Raw genomic sequence first — 11,391 nt, forward strand, 5'->3', positions numbered from 1 at the left:
GTGCTGCCTGATGAGGTTGCAGCCTGTACAACCAAGCTCTCAGGAGTAGGGTGTTTTGACAAATATTCAGGGTCAGAACTAGCCACCCTGTATTTTGTTGACAGTTTTTTATTTACTGCCGGGATAATTTCTGGCGTTTCCCAGTTTGTCAAAATCCTTCTCTGTAGAGCAGAGTGAAATGGAACCACAGGATCCTCCTGTGGGCCCTTGTCCAGTATGTCAGTGAGGTCATCCTGCTGAAAGGCAGGAGAAGGTGCAGACCAACCCATAAATTCTATGATTCTAGACATCAGAGCTCTATATGGAGTCTCCGCATGTTCTCCTGGGTCTGGTTTGATAAATTCTGCTTCAGGAGAAGTGTCCAAGCCACTAGCTTCCTGAAGTGCATCCTGAAGATTTTTTAATCTTCCTTCCTCAGAGGCGAAAGTCTCTGGCTCTGGTGATGTGGTCCTCTGTAAATCAATATCTTGGTCTGAATCCTCCCTTTCCTCAAAAATCGAGGTTAAAGGGGGATACATTGGTTTTTGGAATGGTATAAACCCCATTTCCAATGCAGAAGGAGCCATCATCACAGGCCTTGAAAACGTCGATGTCGTCGACACCGACGTGAAAGTACTCGAAGGCGCCGTGAAAAGCGTCGAGAAATGTGTACTAGGCCTCGAAGAACTCGAAAGGATCGGAGTCTTGCTCGAGAACGACGTCGACGTTCTCGGCGTCGAGTCGGAGGTCTTTTGTCTAACCGTTGGCTGTGGAGTAGCCGTGGTTCTTTCCTTCACCGGCGTCGATATCGGCGTCGACGTCGGCGTCGACTCGATCGACTGATGCGCCGATGAATCCTTCGACAACGGCGTCGATGGCGCCGACCTCTGTTTCGAAGGAGTTTTCGACGATGGCGTCGATGATGCTTTATCTCCCGATGGCTCGAGGCGCTTTCGGGTTGACTTTTCCGCCGGGTACTGCGACTCGCGGCGTTTAGATTTTTTGGGTTTTTTACCCGGGGTATCACCCTCAGCTGTCTTCGAGGGGGACGAGGCCGCTTTCTCGAAGACGCTTAGCATCTTTTTCCTGAATTCCTCCCACTCAGCTTGCGAGCTGCGTTTTGTGGGGCAATGAACTCTCTCAGGAGAACTCGACGAAGATGACGAAGGGGATCTCCTACGTCTCTTCTTCGAGTGTCTCGATGTCGACGAGTGGTGGGAGCCACTTCGTGATCTAGATCGAGAGTGTTTTTTATGGTGAGGAGACGAACGTCTCGACTCTACCGAAAAAGCTTTCGAGGAAGTTAAAGTTGACCTACCTCTCTCGAGCTTCCCCCTACGCTCCTTCAAGGCTTTCGCCGTCATGGAAAGGCATTCCTCACACTCCGAACTCTGGTGCGTGATTCCCAGACACCACAAACAGACCCTGTGAGGGTCCGTCAACGACATTTTCTTCCCGCAGTCTCGGCACTTTTTGAAACCGGACCGAGGGGTCGTCGGGTCGGAGGAGGATGCCATCGATATCGAGGTAAATAGTAGTTATTATATACGTTATCTTGACGAGAACTGAGCAACGGTGTTCCGAGGCACAACGAAGCGCGGAAAAACGGAACTGAGCAACGGACGCTGCGCGCGGCCTTTATAGGCAGGATGACGTCGACGTCGGCACGGAGGCCGTCGAGGGTCATCGACTCGGCGATCATCGACGCGCAGCGCCCTCTGGCGAAAAAATTTTCCGAGGCCAGCAAAGCTGAAGGATTTCTATCTAAGATAAGGAATACGTCGGAGGACACAATCCCTTCGAAATGTAGATTCTTTACAAATAAAGAATTGTAACTCCCCAACATCCTGCTCTGTATGAACATGCATGGGCTATAGGGCAACAGAGATGTTCCCAGTTGTAGAAGTGTGCCACGAAAAGCAGTCAAACTGACTCCGGGAGGAGACTGAGTAAGCGGGAGGGAGCACGTTTCAAGAAGTTGTTGACAGGTCAGGATGACAGACAAGTGTGTGGAACAGGCAAAAGAAGGCAGTCCTCTGTATTTCTTTTCATTAATTTCTTTCAGTTGGTCAGTCATTTGGAGTATTTCTATATGACCCTGTGACGTCAATCACCTCTACTCTCTGTCTCTCACAGGAGTGCATAATGGTAGTCCAAGTGACTAGTCACCAAGGCATATATTATAACTGCACACTTGTCCAGTGGCATGAAGGGGCAAGTCCCATGTAGCAACCTAATCTTAAAATAAAATCCTGTGGAAATGGCCTGGACCTTGTTCAACTAACATTTAAGCATTTAACCGGAGATAACTTGAGAAGTTTTCCAAATATATGGAGAGATGGGGTGTTGCTCCTCAAGCTTCAGATAGTTAAGATGAAGCCAGATAGAGATCAGCCAGGCTGTGTTGTCTTCAGTCTTTGTGAATTTAGGTGAAACAGATTTCAGTGTATCCATAACAGCTACAGGTTGGTAAAAGGAAGAGCTATGTTTTTAACTTCAAAAAGACCACAACAAGAAAGACCCCTGTACTATTTTGCAAAGTTAAATTGCTAAATATACATTTTTAATTACAGTAAAACATCAAATAATGCATGATTTAATCACAATTTTAATCAAAAAGCTATTTATAAAATCAGAATATCACATAGATAGCAAACACAAAAAGTTGGGGGACATTGCATTGCATAACAATTTGTTTTTTTCAGTTTTTCTTCCCCGTCCCTCACAAGCTATATTATTTATGTAGTGAGAGGTATTGCAACCATCCAACATTCATATCACCACATCCCATTCATACTAGCACATGCTAACTAACACAAACACACATGTAAAGGACCAAAGGTTGTAAAATAACCATTACAAAAACAAAACAAACTAACAAAGCTCAATTGGAGGCTGAACAGTTGATGAGCTCCCCTTACCTGTTATACAAATACAGCAAGCGTCGTCATTCAGGTATTGCCCTGGAAGAACGAAAATGAAATGCTGAATGCACATTTTCTGCGCATTTGGCATAGTTAAACATTACAAATCACAAAATGCCGAACCAGGTGAACAGGGGTTGTGGGGATGTCCCCTGCATACATTAAAGGGAAAGCTGGGACAAATGACCAGATTCCCAAAAGCTCAAGTTTAAAAATGCAATGCGACCAAGTCGGTTTTGCAATTTTGAAACTCAAGCTTTTTGGAATGCATTTTTTTTTTACGCAGATCTGTCAATCAGGAACACTCATGCCATTGCTCTGTAGAACGTGGCGTTTAAGAGTTTAACACTTCTGTCACAGTCATTTGTAAGAAAGGCATCAAGCAGTGGCAGAATGCCAACCATGAAGAACTCAATCAGCTTATGCCAACTCGAGATTCGGTTGTCACTGTGACAATGGAAGGTTGTCATGAAAAGCCTCTAGGCGCTTGCAGTAACCTGCACTTGTATTAACCTACGGAGCTATCTTGCATGTATTTAGAGCTTATTCGAAGCGTGGAGGAAAATGCTGAACCAGCCAGGCCTCTCGAACTGAAGGCCCTTCTTGAAGACATAAACATCTAGTTTTGCAAGAAGCTCTGCGCAGCTTCTAGGAGCCAGTCACAGCCTGGCTCTTCTTCGCTCTGCAAGTCAGGTGCACTGATAACGCAGGAATGTAATAAGCCTTCCCAAAACAACGTACACGGAGCCTGGGAGCCAAGACTGGCTGTTTCTAATTGTAACTTTCCAGGTGTCGTGATCTGGGCAAAATCTTCCTCGGGGCCAGCCCTTTGAGAGCAAAAAATACCCAATTCAGCCCAAAATACAGGTTCTATTGTGCTGAGCAGTGATCTCATGCTAGTGACAAAATGACACCTTCATTAAGTTTTAGCATATTTATTCTAAGCAGTGAATTTCATATACATTTGGGATTCAAGTTAGAGAATATTACAAAGCATAAAACTTAGAGAAATGCAAAATATAGTAAAACATGGAACTTAGATAAACATAGAGAAATATAGAGAAGCATAGAGAAACACAGTCTTACGTCCCTTTAATCAGCACTGGGAGACCCTGGGCTCTCATAAGCTAGCTCTAAACAAGCCCCGCTCAGAGAAACAATGCTGCAGGACGGCGTCAGAGCCAATTCCGGGCACTTGTTTCTGCACGAATCAAGTCCACAGGACGATCTCCCCCTCAGTCATGGGAGCATGGATATTTTATAATCTCGTGCTGTCAGTCACCATGACGCACAGTTCCAGAACTTTCCCTGTGCAAAATATGGGCTTGCTCATGGAAAAAAACCCAACTCTCTCTGAGATGCTCCCTGCTCGCTCCTACCCCTCCCTTGGAGCCCTCTCAGCGAAAGCACTGGAATGTCCTTATCAGCGTGTGGGCAAGGCCGTACCAGGCCTTCTCAGGGGAACAGGATTTGTTTACAAAGCCATGCAGGGCTACAGTTAGAAAGGCAGAATATTCAGATGGAAGCAGGGATGTATTAACCCCATCTGCAAGCTCTAAAAGGCATGCACTCATAGCTTAGTGTTTATAGCGCTTAAGACTGGCTATCTAAGCGCTATATAGGTGCCATGATGTTCCAAACACTCCAAAAATACCTATTAGCTACAGAGCTAGGGGCCCTCTCCCTGCCTGTCTATCAACAATGCATAATGTGACCTATTTCATACTAGGCCTGCATATTCCTTGTGGCTCACTACTGCATAATGGAAGTGCTACAACAGACTACTGTCAGCATTTTTAGCACATACTTTGAATACACTATTGGCTTTCAGCGGCTAATGCTGTCATCTAAAGCCCTGATTGGCAAGGTTGCAATTTCGTGTATCACTACACCAGGCGAAGTTCAAAAACGTGTTGGAATTACTATTGGAACATGCGACGAGGCAGCATAAGAGGGCAACCAAACAAATTGAAGCCCTGAAGAAGGAGATATCAGAGATTAAGTCGTCAGACGTCACGAAGGAAAGGAATTACCAAAAGATGCATGATATTCTAAAAGGATATAAAGATATTAAACTTAGGAAAATACGTAAATATTTCAGAGACGAGAGGGATTATGAAGATCGTGTATATACATTTCAGGACAAATATAACCAATACACAAAACCAGTATCTAGAGGGACCACCCCAATACATCATCAGGGAGCTCAGATGTAGAATCAGAGAATGAAAGTGTGACACTGGAAGACAAGGACAAAAATAAACTAGGTTTCATGAACTAGATTCAGAGATATAAGAGGGGTAACAGAAATATGACCTACAAGCAAGTCTGTTTTCAATTACCCACCAGTTCGGACACAGCACAGACTATAACAGGAGGAGAGGAAGATACAGGAATACCCACAGCATTAGAAGACTTCAGAAGATTGACAAGGGCAAGTGCCAAAGAGGTGGCCAAGGGGAACAAGTAAATAACTTGGTGATGTATCTATCAAGCAGAACACGGACTAAAGATGAAATTGCACTGGGACTATCATTTGCTCCAACAACCAGGTATGATAACACAGAAATCCAGATAGGCATTCAATTTGTGCGGAAATTGAAACTAAAGTATTTTGCGACACAAATAACAAGGCCTTATAAACCAAAAATTCAGAGAGGAGCATTTTATCGATTGAGGATTTTGAAAACATACATTTGTTGAGATCACTGGAGGAACCCAATACATTTGAAATTAGAAACACTCTACAGGAACTACGAGTAGTACCGGATAGTTTGACTAAGGAAGAATTAAAACCAAAAGCGACATTTTTACCGCAGTTACCACCTGAAAACATGATTGATGCATTTTACAAAGCGGTAATTAGAGACATTAATGAAACCGCAGAGAGACAATGGAAAAACAAAGATAAAAGATTCAAAGGAAATCTGACGGAAGAGAATAGAGCACTCAAAGATTTAACAAAAGATAAAACCATTGTAGTGAAAGAGGCTGAGAAGGGGGAGCATCGTAATAATGAACAGAAAAGATTACGTTACAACGGCAATGAACCACCTTGAGACATGACAATGTTATATAAGATTACAGGCAAACCCCAAAAATTAGATAATTCAACAGTTGGAGGAACAGATCACTGTATGGCTTAGACTTGGCCTGATAAACGAGGAAAGAGCATATATGTTTATCAAACACCCAGTAACAGCTACAATCTATTTCCTCCCCAAAGTACACAAGCAATTTGACCAAATGCCAGAAGCAAGGCCCATCCTAAGTGCCATTGGTTGGGCAACAGGAAGGATCTCAGAGTACTTGGACAACATTCTATGACCAAGAGTGATGAAACTTGAGGCCTACCTAAAGGATAAGACGAATGCAATCAAAATCATACAAAGAATAAAATGGGAACCAGGTTTCTTACTGGCTACCCTTGATGTGCGAGCCTTATATACATCTATTAAGCACGATTTAGCGATTAAGACATTTGAATACGAGTTTAAAGATGAATCAGTCTCGCACTATCACCAAGTGGAAATGCTGAAGGAAATGTTGAAAACTACTTTGGACCATAATATATTCATATTCAATTACACTTTTTACAAGCAAACAAAGGGAGTAGCGATGGGTACCAAGTACGCACCAGCGCTAGCAAACTTATTGATGGGCATGTTTGAAGAGTCTGTTGTATATACAGATGAAATGTTCACTGAGAAAGTGTTGTCATGGTCGAGATCTATCGATGATGTGGTTATCTGGATAGGATCAACCCGAGAACTAGCAGAGTTTATTGAACGACTCAATCACAATAATTTTGAAATACAATTTACAGGAAAGAGTAGTGAAACTGACATCAATTTTCTGGACCTAACTTAACATAGTTGGGGATCATCTGGAAACATATACATATTGAAAAGAGACGGAGGTAAACTCTACGCTCTATGCAACTAGTTGTCACCACGAGCCAGTCAAAAGGAACATCCCTACTAGAGAATTTATTAGAGCGCAACGGAACTGCCAAGACGTCAGGGTATTTGATGCAAAATGCAAACTGCTAACTACAAGATTTCGACAGAGAGGATATCCACTTAAGAACATTAACAAGGCCCAAGAGACGGCAAGACACCTATCGCGTGAACACTGACGGCGAGTAAGTATCAGGACAAAGTGAACTTTGTGACAAAATACTGTTCTAACCACTATGAGATACATAAGATTTTACGCAGGAACTGGCACTTACTGAAATTGGACCCTCATATCAAAATATGTTGAAGACAACCTGAGAATTATTTACAGAAAGGCTAAGACTTTGAAAGATAGCTCGAGTCCCTCGCTACTACCGGACGAGCAGAGTACACCAGCAAGAACATGGCTGCAATCCGTTACAAGGGCTTCAGAAAATGTGGAACTTGCACGATGTTAAAGTATGCGCATGACATAACAAATACTTTCATGGACAAGAACAGAACCAGAATCAAAATTATGGAGGACATTAACTGTAGGACGAAGTATGTGGTGTATGGTATAATATGTGTATGCAAATGTATCTATATGGGGAGCACCAATAGGGAGACGAGAACGAGAAAAAGAGACATTTATCAACCATTGGAAGCCAGGACCCAACATTTCCATTATCACAACACAGGCAAAATTATCAAATGGACAATAAACGAGATATCAGATTCATTGGTCTACAGAGGGTAACACTTGGTAAGAGGGGTGGAAATAGAGAGCTAACGCTCAGATGGGCAGAGGCAAAACTAATTTGCAGATTTAAAACACTAGAACAAGGCCTTAATAAGGGACAATGAGATGGCTTCATTTTTGTGAATCTATGAGTAATAGTATCTCCACTTTCTGAACATTGATATGCTGTTGAGACATCAACCTCACTGAAAGCAGTAAGAAACAATAGGAGAGGGAATTATTGGAACAACATTTATGTAACTAACATTACATCTTACTTATAGATAATGAAGGATGTAGAAGTCACCAGGGATGCACCCATACCCTTGAGTCACAGATATAGGCCAAACCCACATAGTACATTTATGGACCAATATTCAATTCATTGAATATACAGATACGATTTTGACCACCATCATAATTAAGAATTGATTTAGCCATCGGTACGGTTTCGGTTTGCCATTTTTTGTTGGGTGGCGGGGGGGGGGAATCATATTCATTCAGAGGGTCAACAATAGCCGATCATTGATGGGGTTACTTTATAGCAGATAGAGGGGATAAGATGAAATAATGTACTAACCCAAAAGCAATGTAGAAAACTATTAGGGCCCGATTCACAGAAGCATTTTATAATGGCCCAATACCATAGGAAAACAATCTGTGAATCAGGCACTTAGAGTCTTAGAATAAGGAGAAGGCTACATGTTAATACAAAAAATAAAAACTGCGTAAGGACCATGTACTTTGTAATATGGGTAAAAAGTAAGAAGTCATTACAATAGAAAAAGCGGTAAAGGCCATTATCCGTTGGCAGGTAATATGCCTGGGTTTAACCCAATTAAAATACAGAAATCGATCAGAGTGTCATTAAAAAGTAAAAGGCTTGCTATTACAATAATTGCGGAATGACCATGTATTTTGTAATAAAAGGGAAAGGGTATTAATCCGCTTAAAGTAGCAAAACTACTTACGGTTAGTATCTTCTCGCACATAACATACTTGTGATCGCATTTCTATAGAGGGCCTGAGAATGGGACAAACAGTATAGACGAGGTGTATTTCCCCAAAATATGGCAGCCGTAGCGACACAAGGGAAAGTGAAGACGGGTATAAACGGTAACCATGGTAACTTTCGAACACATTAGGATGTGCGAGTGGCGACCCGAGTTTGACACGAGAGCCTACGCGCACGGACAGTTACTCACTGGATCTATTGGAATAGCAGGTGATATTATTGCATGCCCTTGATTTGGGAAACCATGCCGATTTGAATGCAAGTAATCTGCACATGCTATTAACTTTGCAATTTTTAAGTGATCCACGCGGGAGAAATGTGCAGCAAAGTGTTTCCATTTGAATACAAACCCCACCCTCCAGTGGTGCATTAATAACGGAGGAGATATTTATATTGAAATACAATATCATTTATAAGAATAACTAGGGTAAAGACTAGATCTATGGGATTTGTGTAATGGGTTTAAAATTAGGAATGTTCTTTTAAATATGCAGTGAGCACAAAGCAAGAATGGATTGCATTAGCATGATGTGATAGAATAAATTACTCAAAAACAAACAGCTTTAAGCGTTGGAGAATGCGTATCAGTGAAATGAAGGAGAGATACGCACACCATAGAAATGTGATTATATAGTGAATATGGAAGTTTGTTACATTACAGGTGGGATTATCCCGATGATTTGCAGCTCTTAATGAATAGGACAAGCAAGCATCTGTAGTATGGTAAGACATCAACATTTTGTTTGCTTGCATCTAATGGAATATGATGGTAGAGGGGAGTTTGTATCATGTTTAGAGCTATAACCAAAGGGAATTGATCAGAGGAAATGTACACACTGTGTAGGAAGTAAAAAATAGGTTACTCTTTTGTTGTTCCACTGTACTAAAAAGGAAAGAAGACAGTAGGGAATATTTTGACATTGCACAAATGGATTATGATTTTCAAAAATGTTAATGATACAATATATGTTTTAATTTTTTTATCTGTATATAATAAAAAAAAGATTTTTACAAAATCTCTTAAATTGTCTCTTTAGGCTATATCTGTATACAATGAAGAAGAAGAATGCTGGTCCTTGGCGCTACGGCGTCACGGGTATGATGGAAACAACTTGTTTACAATGTATTGCATAATGTTTACCGTGGCCAGTATCCATGATGTTCTGTCCCCTCCTATCAATTTTTGCCAGCAAATGTCTTTGTCCATAAGAGAAAAATTGGATATGGTGCTGTGCAGGTACTTTAAGCAAATCCCTCGTGTCGCTGGACATACCAAAAGCAGATGGCAAATTGTTTCTTTGGCTGTGGAAGGATTAGAGAGGCGACAGGTGTTTGTAGCTTCTAGACCTCTAATGGCCAATATTTCTTTTGTTTCTAACAGATTCAGGCGAATTCTCATTAAAAAAGAAGCGCCGTTCTGTTCGGAAATGTAATTCTGGAGAACTTCCAATTTTTTAAAGTTCTGTGGAAGATGTGCTAGTTTATTTTTGTTGGCAGTTTCTAATGTCATTATCCAATAAAGTTCTCTGATCTTTTTTAGAATTATTACTGGGTTATGTGTTCCTCTTCGCAGCTCTCTACAGAGGTTAAAAGGGCCACATTCTCCGACTTCCGTCTAGTCAACATTGCACAAGTGGAGGACAACAATTCCTGATTTATCAGCTTGTAGACGTATGGGCTCTCTTTTAATCTGCATTTGGTATACAGCATTAAACTGTTGCAGTTTACTGAAGTCTTTAGCAATGTAAGGCTAAGTTTGCGTCTGATTGATGCTACTGGAGTTGACTTAGGAAGGCCTAGCACCGATCTCCAGAATTTGACTTCCAACTTTGGCCATAGTTCAGAGGGGAGGTTAGGCATGGCATCTGCACCATAGGTTAAAGACGGTATGACCTTCTTTCTGTAAAATTCTCAGAGCGGGATTGTCGAATGATACGATATATCAGTTAGTACATGTGAAAGGGTTGAACTGAGCAGCAATAGATGCCTAACTGCAGCTTTTTTGTCTAAATGCATAAGTAGGGGGTGGCCATAGTATGGGCTTTAACCTGCTGATGATGTTCTATCATTTATGAACACACAATTCATATGGTTTTTTTTTTTGTACTAAACCCACATTCTCCTCCCTCTCACCACACCCTCATCTTTGTCATGAACCGAATATACATAGACATATTTAAATAAAAAAAAAAAACAATGCCCAGATTTGAAAAAGGCAAGAGATGCAGAAACAAATGTAATCGAGAAGGGCTTATCCACATAAGTGGAACCATATAATTAAAGATTGAAAGTGAACTTTTAATTACATGTGGTGTAGTTTATTTTGAGAGACAACCAACTTACTATTAGCGGAGGTGGGGTTTTTTCCTCTGATTTCTCTTAAAAGTATGAGACATAATACAAACACATTTGAGGAATGAGGCACTGGGCATAAGAGGTCGATATACAAAAAAGAAGAAACCCTCAAACAGAATACATAGGTGGCTGGCTAGGCTCGATTTAGCAGCCCAAAAAGGTCAGGCACGTGGGTGAGCGCTGTTGTTGGTTTGCGATAGAGTGCCATTGTTGAAAAAGGTTGATGTGTGCCCAGCTATACAGAATTTCTTTTCATTGGTAGTAGCTGTATGCTAGTGGCAGAGGTGCTGAGGTACATCAGGTGTTTCAGTGTGGACGGCTATTTGCGCTGCTAGATCGGATGAGCATAGCCATAGCTACATTCTATGGTGCATGGATGTTCACCCGTGCCTCTGTCCACAGACGTGGTGTAAGGTATACGTACCACAGGCTTCGGTC

The sequence above is a fragment of the Ambystoma mexicanum genome, chromosome 8 (assembly GCF_040938575.1).
Source record: "Ambystoma mexicanum isolate Mex_15411 chromosome 8, UKY_AmexF1_1, whole genome shotgun sequence".
Lineage (NCBI taxonomy): Eukaryota > Metazoa > Chordata > Amphibia > Caudata > Ambystomatidae > Ambystoma > Ambystoma mexicanum.